The sequence below is a fragment of the Hemibagrus wyckioides genome, linkage group LG01, assembly GCF_019097595.1.
Source record: "Hemibagrus wyckioides isolate EC202008001 linkage group LG01, SWU_Hwy_1.0, whole genome shotgun sequence".
NCBI lineage: Eukaryota > Metazoa > Chordata > Actinopteri > Siluriformes > Bagridae > Hemibagrus > Hemibagrus wyckioides.
Genome location: NC_080710.1, coordinates 11,195,865 through 11,210,779, shown reverse-complemented (window position 1 = coordinate 11,210,779; position 14,915 = coordinate 11,195,865).

Genomic DNA, 14,915 nt, shown 5'->3' with positions numbered 1-14,915 from the left:
ATATACACTACTGAATTTTTATATACAAACAGCAAATCTCCCTCCAGAATGTTTCATTTTAGCGGTAAGAAACTGATTTGTTGTAGAAAAGTGGAATGCTAGTTATGCCACCCACTGATAAACATTGTCACCGTGGCAACCAGTGGTGGAAACACCTACTGGCGACTTCATAGTGCAGTGACTGGTGACTTGTGTGAACACAGTTTTAGGTGTGTATGTATGTGAGAATTGCAGTGGTTTGATTGATTAGATGAAATCGTGCTGAATGTTTGTCTTTACTTCATACCACATTAATAGTAATATATAACAAACAAGCTTAAACAAATGCTTTACCCAAAATACAGTCCATCAGCGCACAGCGTATCGGTCACATTCCGGTAGATCTGAATGTGTCCTCGTTGACTGGACTGTACAGGAGCGCTGCCAGTGGCAATACCAAAGATTATTTGTGGAGCCACTGAGTAGGTCAGCTAGCATGAAAGCCCTTTAAAATGTTCTGTCTAGACCTGAAAAATGACCGTGTATGTGTCAGTGAGTGTGAGTGTGCATGCATGCGTGTGTGACCTATAAATCATTGCAAGTTTATTGAATTTAGCCGGTGTTATGAGACAAAGTTTCACCAGCCTAAATAAACTGGAACACATACCTTGATAAAAAAAAGGGTACGTTTCAGACTTTCGCCTGCATCAGTAAATAAAACATAGTGTTTAATGTTACTCTGTTCTTTAATGCTTCAAAACACTGAGGTTTTTAGGCCATCAGATTACGCGCTCACATTATGCGAATGCGCACGCATTTTTGCTGCTTTTGTCAGGAACACAGAGACGCATTCTCTCTCTCTCTCTCTCTCACACACACACACACACACACACCAACATAAACAAAAGTCTGATGTCCGAATGATTGCTATGACACAGCAGGGTAACAGGAAGAAGACCTGAAGAAGAACACGCTCATAACTTATCATTTCTCGGCCATCACGCATCATTTCCTGCAGGGAATTTCACGATGGAAAGAGATATAAAACAAGGAGGAAAGTGCACGAGTGAGTGAGAGAGTGGGAGTCGGAAGTCTTACATGAGCGTGCGTGTGTCTGTGTTTGTGTTGAGATTGAGTTAATATTTACTCTCATATTGCTACATCACTACTTTTCCCTTAGGTCAAATCCTATAACAGAGGGAAGATGAGCGTCCCAGCTGGGTCTGTCACCATGACAACCTCTAAACCACAGCCCCCCCATTCCCAATCACCCCCCCTCCGCCCCCCCCTCATCGCCTCGCTTCCTGACCCCCCCACCCCCCCACCTCCTTTTAAAGACGTCAGAGAACATGTGAGTGTGGAAATGACTCTGGGAAAATAGAAAGGGAAAGGGAGGGGGGAAAAAAGAATGACAAACTGTGGGGGGATCATTAAGCAATAATGTGATGTCTGAAAAGCTTCTTTTCTCACACATAAACACGTGCACATGCACGCACGCACAGACACACACACACAAACACAATTGCCATGTATGTAAACTATCCAGTCACACTAGGTCAGAGGCGGAAAGAGAACGAGTAAAAAGAGAAAGAAGCCTGTGTTGTGGTATAAGCAATCTACATCCCACCGCACTCATAAAGCAAAGTTAATGAGGACTGTTACTGAGCCAACTGCTTCCCTCGCACTCACACACATACACACAAAGAGGGCTGGATGCAGGCCAGGCAGCTCTCTGTACCACCGGGTGATGCCCCTCAAACACTTTCTCACTTTTCTGCTGATGAAACATTCTCGTTCTTATTACACACTCACTCAATCCAGTTACGAAAATTCTTCGAAACGGTATAAATCACCTAAAGGAGCTGCCTTCCGGTCTCCACAGCTTGGCAGCCAGCATTACTCTGATATTGCCTTGACGCACAATCGTGCTCACTCATACTTGCCCTCTGTGATGCAAGAATAAACCTGGATGTAATTTCACTGGTACAGTAAGACACTGGGCCAAAGTGCTTAGCTGAGCGACATTTACCATAACACTTTCTCTGTCTCTGGCTGGTGGCGAAACGGCGGAATGACCACAGTGGAGCAATAAGACAGAGCACCAGGAAGCCAGGGAATGGAAGTGGGGGGGCTTTCGGGGTGTTGGTGGGAGAAATTGTGTGGAGAGATGTTGAAGGAGAGGCAGAGCACGCAAAGGGAATTTCTTACAGGATAAACATGTCTTTTCCACCCTGTCTCTCTCTCTCTCTCTCTCTCTCTCTCTCTTCCTTTCCTCAGAGCTCTCGCCATCTCAAAAACCTGCTAACATTTTGCAGACTGTATTTCAGTCTGTGAAGAACAAGCCGACACACACTTTCACCAACACACCCCTGATCCCAGGCTACCGCACACACGCACACACACACACACACACACTTGTGCATGTCCCTTCTCCCCTTCTCAGCCTGCCTAAACATTCTTTCCTTGCCTGTCATTGTATGTGGCGTCTAATCCTTTCTCTCCAACTCTTTCCCCTTGTCTGTCTGTCTGACTCTCCAATACACCCTGTCTCTCTCTGTCTCTCTCTCTCCCTCTCTCTCTCTCCACGTATGTTGATCTTTCCTGCCATCTCTCCATCCTTCCGGCTCTCAGTGGAAGAGTAGGTGTTGGACGCAGAGGGCTTGACATAAACAGTGGGCTACTAAACAATAACAGCAACAAAAACAGCCGGATGTAAACAAGACTGAAGAATGTAAACAGGTCTGGCCATTGGACGAACACTGAAGGGACTGTGAAGCAAGATTTGATTCATATCACCTCAAATTTCTTTCTCTCTCTCTCTCTCTCTCTCTCTCTCTTTCTCTCTCTCTCTGTCTGTCTTTTGTGAATGTACTCCAGGAATCCTGCTAGAGTCATGGACTGACAGTGAGCCAAAGGCTAAACAGTGAAAAAAGAGCTGACAAAAGGCCGAAAAGGAGAGCGAGGGAGTACAAGAGGGGTTATTTTTAGCACATTCTTTCTTGTAAAGAAAAGCTCCTGGGAGATGATACTTGCGCATTCCCTACGTATTTGTCAAGCCTTGCTGTACATCTGCTCCGATACAGAGCCTGCCAGTGACCCACTGGTTACCCCATCACTTACCGGACCTCAAGATAACACGCACACATAGGGGTACTGGGTAATACACTCCCATTACTGGACACCTTCTTGTCACTGCCTGCGTCACAGTGTGTTATTCTTTGAAAGAATCTCACGACTGAAAAGCAGAAGAGCATGTAGGGCAGCAGTGATAAAGAAAGGGAGGAGCAGACGAACAAGATAGGGGGGACAGAGAGAAAGAAGTAAAGACTGTCATTTGATCCAAGGGGGGCCAGAGAGACAAAAAGACTGGAATGCTCTGACGTCACACTCGTGTCCCACTGACGAAGCTCATCACCATGACCCGAACGATCTGAGAGAGTACCCTTTAGAGCATGACACAAGACACAAGCACACAGACCATCTACATGCTGCTACGAGAACGTGCAGAGGATATTTATTCCCACACTAAAGGCATTATTTACACTCTCAGATAAAAAAAGGCTACTAAACTGGAGCTTTGCCTTGGAACATTATCCCTGGGCTTGTAAAAAGGGGTTGTTGGAGGAGGGAAACATTAACCCTTTTTACTGGCATACAATCGACCAGTATAAACAAATTAATTGTTTTATCACCTCAAGTCTGATATAAAATGAGTCACAGGACACAGTGTGAGAGGTTTTACCTTCTGTTGGGATAAAGTCACAGAGAAATTTAGTTGAAATTTTAGATAATTATGTACAGTATCTCAAAAAAGTGAGTACACCCCTCACATTTTTGTAAATATTTTATTATATCTTTTCATGTGACAACACTGAAGAAATGACCCTCTGCTACAATGTAAAGTAGTCAGTGTACAGCCTGTATAACAGTGTAAATTTGCTGTCCCCTCAAAATAACTCAACACACAGCCATTAATGTCTAAACCGTTGGCAACAAAAGTGAGTACACCCCTAAGTGGAAATGTCCAAATTGGGCCCAATTAGCCATTAACCCTCCCCGGTGTCATGTGACTCGTTAGTGTTACAAGGTCTCAGGTGTGAATGGGGAGCAGGTGTGTTAAATTTGGTGTTATCGCTCTCATACCCTCTCATACTGGTCACTGGAAGTTCAACATGGCACCTCATGGCAAAGAACTCTCTGAGGATCTGAAAAAAAGAATTGTTGCTCTACATAAAGATGGCCTAGGCTATTAAAAGATTGCGAAGACCCTGAAACTGAGCTGCAGCATGGTGGGCAAGACCATACAGCGGTCTTACAGGACAGGTTACAGGTCTTACAGGACTCAGAACAGGCCTCGCCATGGTCAACTAAAGAAGTTGAGTTCACGTGCTCAGTGTCATATTCGGAGGTTGTCTTTGGGAAATAGACGTATGAGTGCTGCCAGCATTGCTGCAGAGGTTGAAGGGGTGGGGGGTCAGCCTGTCAGTTCTCAGACCATACGCCACACACTGCATCAAATTGGTCTGCATGGCAGAAGGAAACCGCTACTAAAGAAGATGCACAACAAAGCCTGCATACAATTTGCTGAAGACAAGCGGACTAAGGACATGGATTACTGGAACCATGTCTTGTGGTCCAATGAGACCAAGATAAACTTATTTGGTTCAGATGGTGTCAAGCGTGTGTGGCGGCAACCAGGTGAGGAGTACAAAGACAAGTGTGTCTTGCCTACAGTCAAGCATGGTGGTGGGAGTGTCATGGTCTGGGCCTGCATGAGTGCTGATGACACTGGGGAGCTACAGTTCATTGAGGGAACCATGAATGCTAACATGTACTGTGACATACTGAAGCAGAGCATGATCCCCTCCCTTCGGAGACTGGGCCCCAGGGCAGTATTCCAACATGATAACGACTCCAAACACACCTCCAAGACGACCGCTGCCTTGCTAAAGAAGCTGAGGGTAAAGGTGATGGACTGGCCAAGCATGTCTCCAGACCTAAACCCTAAAGTGGGGGAGCGCAAGGTCTCTAACATCCGCCAGCTCTGTGATGTCATCATGGAGGAGTGGAAGAGGACTCCAGTGGCAACCTGTGAAGCTCTGGTGAACTCCATGCCCAAGAGGGTTAAGGCGGTGCTGGAAAATAATGGTGGCCACACAAAATATTGACACTTTGGGCCGAATTTGGACATTTCCACTTAGGGGTGTACTCACTTTTGTTTGTAACAGTTTAGACATTAATGGCTGTGTGTTGAGTTATTTTGAGGGGACAGCAAATTTACACTGTTATACAGGCTGTACACTCACTACTTTACATTGTAGCAGAGGGTCAATTCTTCAGTGTTGTCACATGAAAAGATATAATAAAATATTTACAAAAATTAGAGGGGTGTACTCACTTTTGTGAGATACTGTACTAGCGTTTGGGGCATCTCAGAGAGCAGAAATGGGTTTGATATCATCATTTACTTTGAAGATAGAAACATCTGTAAATTTTGTTTTTCATGGAACTTTTCTGAAAATGTATTGCCCTTTGGCTAGGTATAAACAGAAATATTTGTGAAAAACTACAAATTCTTAAACCATGAGTGTCTGCTTTCATAAGAACCATTAATCACCACTGTGGTATGTGACATTAAGAAATTCAATGCTGAATAAGGACACAACAAAAACAGGCATGAATTCCATTTTTTTGGCTAGATTATTAATAAAAGTTAATAATGTAGCCTCAAACAAAAGTCTCAGAACCTTAACACTTGGCACTTATTGTATAAGCTACAATCTAATACATTTTTAGAGGAACCCCATAACAATCAGTTGATAATCAACAGCAAACTCTCATCTACCAGCTTGTGTTGAGCAGGTTTTAGATGCACCTTCGTTCAGCTGTGTTTGATACAGCAGATGTGCTTCCCGATGCTATTAAGCATGGTTGGCAGGTTCGAACAAAATTTCCAGCCCAAATTCATCTCAAAAGGGAGAGGCATTTTTCTTCTTTTTTTCCCTTAGTCTCTGCATGGAAAACAAGGTCAGTGTGGTGCAGACACATTTCTAACGTACAGACATTATCCACTCCATTAATCTCCCTTTCCCTTGAACAGGCTGTGTGATATATCTTACAATAGAAATGCTGCTGAACATCTTAGACACTGACCATGCCCTCTGCACAACAAAACAACAACAACAACAATAGAAAAAACAGGACCCTGTCATTAATCGTACAATCTGCTGCTCCACCTTCATAGGTGTTTATGGAGCAAAAGCTTGGGGCAGCATGAATCTTACCTCAATGGACTACAAAAGTCTATACGAATCAAACTATCTATCTGTTCTTTACTTTATAATAACAAAGATTTCGGTGCAGTGTGTTGTGTTTGTGCCTTTTTTCACAGCAGTTTGGCAATCAGATGTGTTTTGTCGTTGCATTGCAGGTAAAAGATATCACTAAAGTTTGGCTACTGCTTTTTTTCTCTCAATATCATTTCCACATAACTGCATGTTTTTGATTCTGCGAAGATCTTGTCTGTGTGATTTCACCTCGGGAAATGTGATAAGTGAAGATTCGGATGAAGGAACACATCACACTACTGCCAAACCCACTGAGTTTGTACTTGTACTACAGTGACTATATACTACAGTACATTTTTGTTTCATTCATTCAGAAAAAAACTAGGGTTGTTTTTGCATTGTTGTCCATAGGCAATTATAATAAAAAAGCGAATATCCCAGACATAAGAGTCGCTTGTCTCACGTTACTGATTAATATACCTGCAGGGCCGTAGCATATTAGGGGGCTTTCACACAGGCAGTTTATTCTGAAACAGCGCACAGTTTGCATAAAAAAATCGGTAACTGTCATGTGGATCAGGAAGAGCACTGTGGTACCAAACCCGAGACAACATGTAGGAAGTGGCGTGAGTTTAGTTGCACTGGAACTGTGTTGCAATTCCTGTGAATGTAAATGCATCTTGAACTCAGGTCTGCACTTGTTCAGGAAGTAAAGTAACCTGCACATGTGTTTTAGCTGATAGTGACATCGTTAGTTTCAACAACAACAACACGTGTAGCAGAGGAACACCGAAGAGGTGCCTTACTGTGCATAATAGCACAAAAATAATAATAATGAAAAATAATTCACATCATGAACTCTCCCTACATGTTTCTGATGATATAAGATGAATGCAAATATGCCAGGGTTTCAGCAGAATAAAGCCTGAAACAGAATCAAGGAGCAATTACACTCTGCATTGAACCACAACAAACATGCCTTGTATGAAAACCACCTTAGTGTTTGTGGCACTGGTTTATGTACCATAAACCATGTACCATCACACAAAGACTTTTCAGGGTCAATACTGGGTTTAAAAACCAACTAAAACAATCTAGCCAAATGCAATGCTATGGTCAAATATTGAACACAGACATAGGGCCAGAATAACACAGAAAGACATAACACCTACATGATGTACTAACAAGGTGGGTTTGTCTAATGCCGAGGCCAGTATGAGCACACTATTCTTCAAACATTGCTGGTGTGCACTGACACAAATACTATCATGTCAGAGTCACAGCTGTGCTGTAAATGCTCCCCCGCCCAAATAATATCAGCTGTGGCTTCTTTGGTGGTCGCATCCTTTGATGGACGGGATAGAGCCTGTAATTTTAAACCTACAAAGTGCGTCTATATGGTAGGTGTGTCTGATAAAATTGGCAATAAGCATTAGGTCTACCATTTAGAATCCCCGCTTTGAAAAATGACCTGGATTTCATCATTAATTTCTAATAAAATGGGTCTGATCTCCATCCAAGAAATAATAACAGATAGACAAACATTCTGCTTGAACTAATAACACACGTACCATTGTACTTTTCCTGTCTTTATTGAACATACTGATTAATCATTTACAATCTGGGATGGAGAACGTGAAGCCTTGTACTGAATATCTGGAGTAACTGGAAGCTCCTCCTTTAACAGCAATAAATAGCATCCATTGATTGTTAACTGCTGATAAGACTGGTGTTTATTAGTTGGAATAAGGAAGGAGACCATATGACCAAATGACCATAGAGACCACTCTGGTCCTGCAAAGTACCACCTGAACGTGTCACAACATTTCTAGTAGTTGACAATGCTCTGTTTGGAGAACACAAGGCACTGGCATGACATACTTTTTAATAGGAACACCTGCACACCTGCTCATTTTATACAGCTATCCAATCAGCCAATCATGTGGCAGCAGCACAATACATAAAATCATGTAGATACAAATCAAGAGCTTCAGTTTACATGAAACATCCGAATGGGGGGAAATGTATGATTTCTGTGACTTAACCATGGCTTGGCTGGCAGGGTCACTGGCATTTCATGTTTACACAGGTTAGTGTGAAAAACAAAAGAAAACATCATGTGAGTGAAAGGTCTGAAACATCATCTCAGGACACACAAGACATGAAATGTTGAGGTGAATGAGGTACAACAGTAGAAGACCACATCAGACTCAACTCCTATCAGCCAAGAAGAAGAATCTGAGGCTATCATGAGTCTGTGCCCTCAGATTGTTGTTCTTGGATGATGGAAGTGGAACCTGATGTGGTCTTCTAATCTTGTAGCTTATCCACCTCAAGGTTCAATGTTGAGATGCTCTCCACAGTTGTAAAGAGTAATTATACTGTATGAGTTACTATATCATGCTTGTCAGTTCGAACCAATCTGGCTGTTTTCCTCTGATCTTTCTTATCAACAAGGTGTTTCCACTGACAAAACATTCGCTCACTCAGTGTTTTTTTGTTTTTCTCAACACTATGTGTATCCTCTAGAAAAATCCCAGGAGATCAGCAGTTCTAAATATCTAAAAATACTCAAACCAGCCCATCTGGTACCAACATCCATGCCACAGTTAAAGTCACAGAGATCACATTTTTTCCAGTGTGTGACATGGACATTATCTGAAGCTTTTGAACTTTAAAGGGAATATCTTTTGGAAGAATGATGCTAGAGATGCAGTGAGACAAAAAAGTCATGGGAATGCAGACAAGCAGACATGGACAAATGTATTGCAAGCAGTCAAAGAAAAATAAAAAACTTTGTGAGTGGGTGGCATTAAAAAAACATATCTCAAAATAGTATTTCATCATTCCATTAAACTTCTTTCCAGTAAAAAAGAACCAGTTAAACCATTGTCAAGGAATGAAGCTGATATTTAAAGGCTTTTAACTTAGTCATCTGTCAGTGTGTATATATTTGTGTGTGATCAATTGCAAATAATGAACGTTGTTTTAACTGAGAAATGGATGGAGGAGATAGCCAAGGCTCTTGCCTCATCCTGCTTTGGTAAATAGCCCCCTTCTCTTTCGTTTTTCACTCATTCATTCAGTCTGCATCATCACTGGAATGTGTTATATGCCCTGCATATGGGCAGATTTATTTTTAGAAGTCAGTTTACATTCCCAGTTACCCTCCCACGCCTGGAAGCTAAAGGTTCACCTCCACCAGTGTCCTCTTAAAAAAAACCCTCAAGTGTCTGTCTCTTATTAATTCCCATTCGGTCTGTCTCCTTCATCCCCTCTCCCTCTTTCTCTATCTCTTTCTCTCTCACTCTGTTTCCTGTTTTAACCTCTCCCAGGTATGGTAGGAATGAAGGGAATGACACAATCATGGATCAAGGGAAATTCCCTTAGGGAAAGACAGGAGGAAACTAAGAAGCTGACAGAAAATTGGCAGTAGGGGTGGAACAAGGGATGAGAAAAAGGGCAGATGGAGGGGTCGGCCGGATGGGCGAGGAGCGACAGAGGATGAGAGGGAGAGGTAGAAAGAAAACAAACTCTTTTTGATGAAGCCATGTGACACTCTGCAGAAGCTGGGCGGCACGCAACTCGGCCTTGGAACGAATCAATTAGCCAGGAATGAGTCAGTACAAACGAAGGCTGTATCAGAAGCTTTACCACTGTCTGCACCTTCACAGAGACAGAAAAAGAGAGACAGTGTATGAGACATAAAAGCAGAGTCTTAGAGGGGAAGTGAAAATCAGAGCAGGCAGAACACAGATACATCAGATTATAGGACCGCCAAAGTAGTTTCCCCTGTTTCCTCACGTTACATCACCGTTTACACTGCAACAGGCCGTGAGCAGACGCATGCCATATTCCTCCCACCCGGCACAGAGGCCCAGAACACACACACAGGTCTGACATCACACCCATCAGTCTCTGATCCCACTTTAAACTCCTATATTTGGGCCTAATGCGATGAGAGGAGGAAAAAAAGAAGTGAGAGAAATGTGTTTTGGGAGGAGACACAGGCTGTAGTGACAGTGAAGAATGATAGTGTGAGATAGACATGCAAAAGAGTGAAAAACAGAGAAAGAGAAGGAAGAGGAACCCAACAGAAAGTGAGGATGAGAAATTAAAACAGAAGACTACTTTATGAAAAATGCTGCGAACGTGTAAAAGTTTTATGAAATGTAATGAAAAGTACACTGATTGAGGCTGCATATATTTACACACTGCAAATGAGAAGATTTACTAATTTGGGGGCCATTTCTTTTTGGGAACTCTTTATATCTCTGTGAACTCTGCAAATGTGTAGAGTAGATTTTATAACTGTAATCTTTATATTTTTACATACAAAAACTATAATGGCCTACTATATGTGATGTAAATTTGTCCTTTCTGACAAAACTCACTGGGATATATACAAGAACGATTATAATTATAACAGTAATCTCTCTTCTAAATAACATCCTCTGGCCTACTTGTATAAAGTTCATTCATCCATCCATCCATCCATCCAAATCCACCCATCCATCCATCCATCCATCCATCCATCCACCTATTCATTCATTCATTCATTCATTCATTCATTCATTCATTCATTCATTCATTCATTTATCTTCAGTAATTGCTTTAACTCCCTTTAAGTCCAGAATACTTGTTTTAAATTCCTACCACTGAAGACACATGCTGTATATAATTACTTTCTATGATGGAGGTACTCATGTTCGATGCACATGAATTGAAGAGTTTGGCCATTGTGATGAAGTTACACAACACTCTTGGCCCAGATCTGCAGAAAATCTATGGTAATGTTGATAATTTGCTAGCTCCTCTGAATATCGTGGAGTTTGCTTAATTTTGAGTTTGTTTCTATGATCATAAACAGGGAGTTACAGGGACCCGGGAATACTGGGCATTCATGAATACATTCCACCAGGGTCAATTTTGAGTCACCAGTGCACCTTCCCGGCATGTTTTTGTGAAATAGGAGGAAATCGGAGAAAACCCACGCAGACGGTAACCTGAGCTCAGGATCGACAAAAACAATTCTTTCCTTATAAATTGAGAACGTGAGTTCTGCCAAGTCAAATGATGGTGAGTGGGTGACTGCAGACTTCTGATGCTCTGCTCTATGTATATAATTTGGATAAACAAAGCTAAGCGAATACAAATTTGTGTTTCAAATATAAATATCAAGGTCAAATTGTTAGAAATCGTTTGCAAATGATTGCAAGTGATTTTTGATCGCAATAGTGACTGCACAGTTTTGTCATCAATTTGTCTCCGTCATTCAAAGTGCTGAGTAATGATATATTTCCCAGACAAATCAGGATGAACAAACGGCTGTGTTATCTTCCCATCGGGATGAAAGGAAGAATGAAACGATGGCTTAATGCTTTCTTTATCCAGTAGTCACTGATGTGGAGAGAGAGCTGTCTTTTGGCATGGTATTAAGCCCCACCCTCTCAATGATTTACAAATGACACGCTGTAATTTACTTGAATGAGAACGCATCACCGGAGTTCAGTCGATGATGTCACAGGGCTTTCCGCAGTTAAAACAGAGCCGTGAACTTTCACGCACATACACGTGCGCTTACATGCACATGCTGACACACACATAGAAAACTTTTCAATAGCCTTCAATAAAAACAAAAGCGCCAGCTAGGAAATGAGAGCTGTAAAATTCACCTGCAAGTCTCAGGTTACTACCTATGTCAGCACTGCAATACATTTCAGTCAATGAGCACTACACAATGACCTGTTACTCACTGCCTATCAGCCTTACTGTAAATTAATCGGAGCGGAAATTGTGCACTGCAAATTGTCGTAACGGATTTCAGCTACGAAAAAAGAGCTGTAAAGTGTCAAGGCAGGAGTAATGAGTACAGGAACAACAGACTCTTCAAGCTTCCAGTACTCTGAAGGGTTTAAGTGCCTATTAGAGGATTGTGGAGGTTTAATAAGACTTGATGGAGAGTGCTGCAGTCACAGCCAGGATCCAGAGGTACTCCTCGTAGTTTAAGAGAGGACAGAGTGAAAGAGAGAGCGAGCAAGAGAGGGAGAGAGAGAGCAAGAGAGCTCCCCTTTCTGACACTAATATGGAAAAACTTGTTTGGAGTGAATACGAGTGCAAATATTATTCTTCCTGGGTATTACCACTGCGAGCGTCTTGGCCCAGGCAGCCAAAACGGGCTGGGACAAAAAGCCCAAAGACTTTCTCAGTACCTTCAAAGGGAGCCTACATAAAATAAACACGGCCATCAGATTACAGGCACTAACTCGGCTCAGTGTTAAAACCGGGCCGGGCGCGCGCCTAGCCGGTAACTGTGGGGTCCGTTCAGTCAACATGATGACGCAGGATGGAACAAAAGTGTGACAGAAAAAGCAAGTCTGTCGGAACACAGCCCCAGCCCACAGCACCGCTGACCCTGCTGCCCAGACCTGAAGAAGAGAGGAGAGGGGAGGGGAGGAGAATAGAAATCAGAAATGCTTGTACTGTTAGAATCTACACTACATACTAGAGGTTTCCAGATGAAAAATGGGAAAGGAGACACAGGAAAAGGTCGGGAAAGGAAAGGAAATGAACAGGGAGTAAGGGTTAGGGCGGAGTGAGAGAAACCAGACGAGAGATATAGGGAGTGCAGGAAAAAGGTGAGAGACAGCAGAAAGGTAAAACGGGATAGAAGAGGACAGCCAGAGACTGGACGAATAGAGAAAGCAATCATATTTAAAGGTGTGTATGTGTGTGCTGAGGTTTTTGAGGGTTACTCCAGTCACCCCTTCAACACTGGACAGCCTCTCTCTGACAGTATGACATCACAGGGCTCTTTTATATAGCAGGCCGTGATGACGTAATCGACCTGGCAGTAGGAGAAAGTGAATCTGTCCCTGGAGAGAAGTTGGGTGTTTCACTCACCCTGAGTCTAACCCTAAACAGACAAGCAGACAGATAGACAGAGACACAGAGACATACACACAAACACACACACTCAGTATCACAGTCCATCACTTGCCATATTCCAGAGTACACGAGTCATAAACATTGATTAAATAATTACTCAGATGCAAAGAAATGGTCCTCACACATGCAGACAGTGTCATACACACACACACACACACACACACACTCATGCACACGCACACAGCAGCAAAGGAAACTCTGGGCGGCTCGACTAGACTGACCGCAGTGGGTGCAGACACAACCAATGTGTGCAAGCACACACACGCACACACACTCTAGTAGCCCATTTTCCAATCAAAACATTTGTGATCTAGAAATATTTAGATATTCGGCATTTGATGGAAACCTGATTCTGTTGACTAAAAACATATTTCTATAAATTCCCTCCCACTACACGAACTTTTAGTCTTACTCTATCCATCATAGAGCCACCACCTTCTACACACCTTATAGTCACCTATCAAGCTATTTCTTATCCTTGAGAAACAGAACAAAGTCAAACATATCTCTCATGTGCAAAGCCAAGAAAAGCTTGCTGTGTTGTTAGGAAGAAAGAAATAACCTGTGGCAAGTGAATGTCCATTCCCTGTTTTACACAGAAGCAGCATTTAAATCATTAATGTCGTCTGTGATTCAGAATGACCCTGTGCTGTCTCAGTAAGCTCCTATGTTCATCAGCTCTGACTCGACCTGGCCCCGGCCCAAACTTGAGGAAATTTCATTTAAAAATAGCAAAGTTTTACATTTTTACTCAATATCTAGCTGCCTTAGTGAATCTATGCTAATGACAGTATGACATCATCTGCACTTCATCGTTATGTCACCCTCATGACAAAGCAGCTTAAGTGCTGAGTAAGTGTTGCTTCTGTGCAGTCACCTGAGGCTTTAACTTTAAAGCCGAGGCCTGGAAATTCCCTTTGGTGCTAATCGGGGTTTTGGAAGTAAAACACAAGAGCACTGAGATTTTCAAGAGCATTGACTGAAAGCAGATTAGTACAGCTTGCAGTGCAGTGCCTATGTGCACTCAGGCACACACGGGGTGTGTAAGTGTCTGAATATAGCTGCTGGGCAGAATAGACACGCTCACACCAAAGTTCGCACAACAAGGTCAAGACACTCAGTCCTACAAATACACACTGTGCCCAACCGTCCCGTCACACCCCCCCCTCCCTCTCAGTTTACTGACTCAGCTGTTGTGTAGGAAACCGATGGCCTTTGAAGACGGGAAGAATCTATCATTACTTGAGAAATGCAGAAAAGGGAAGGAGAGGGAGAATAAGCACTCCATTGTCTATCCCAGTCCCCCTCCCTCTGTCCACCATATCCGAAAAATAATTGTATTGTCCTAATTACAGAGAGGTTCTTGAACAGGTGTGGGGAGCTGCACCTGGAGAGCCCGAGTGCGTGGGTGTGTTGTAGACTGTAAATGGGCACATACCCATATACTTGCGTTATTGTGGGTATTGTGTATTTGGAGATGTGGCCACATGGGCCAGATAGACATTGCATGAGAAGTACCAGCATGCAGAATAGTACCGCAAATACATACAACGGCTATAATAAGCAACGGGATTGATACATGACAAAGGCTTTATTCAAATTCGTACAATAGTATACAGTTTCAGACATACCTCATGTGGGCAAAAGTCTTGATTTTCCCAGAAGCGTCCACTCACTTGGGTTCTCCTGTTCCAGAGAACC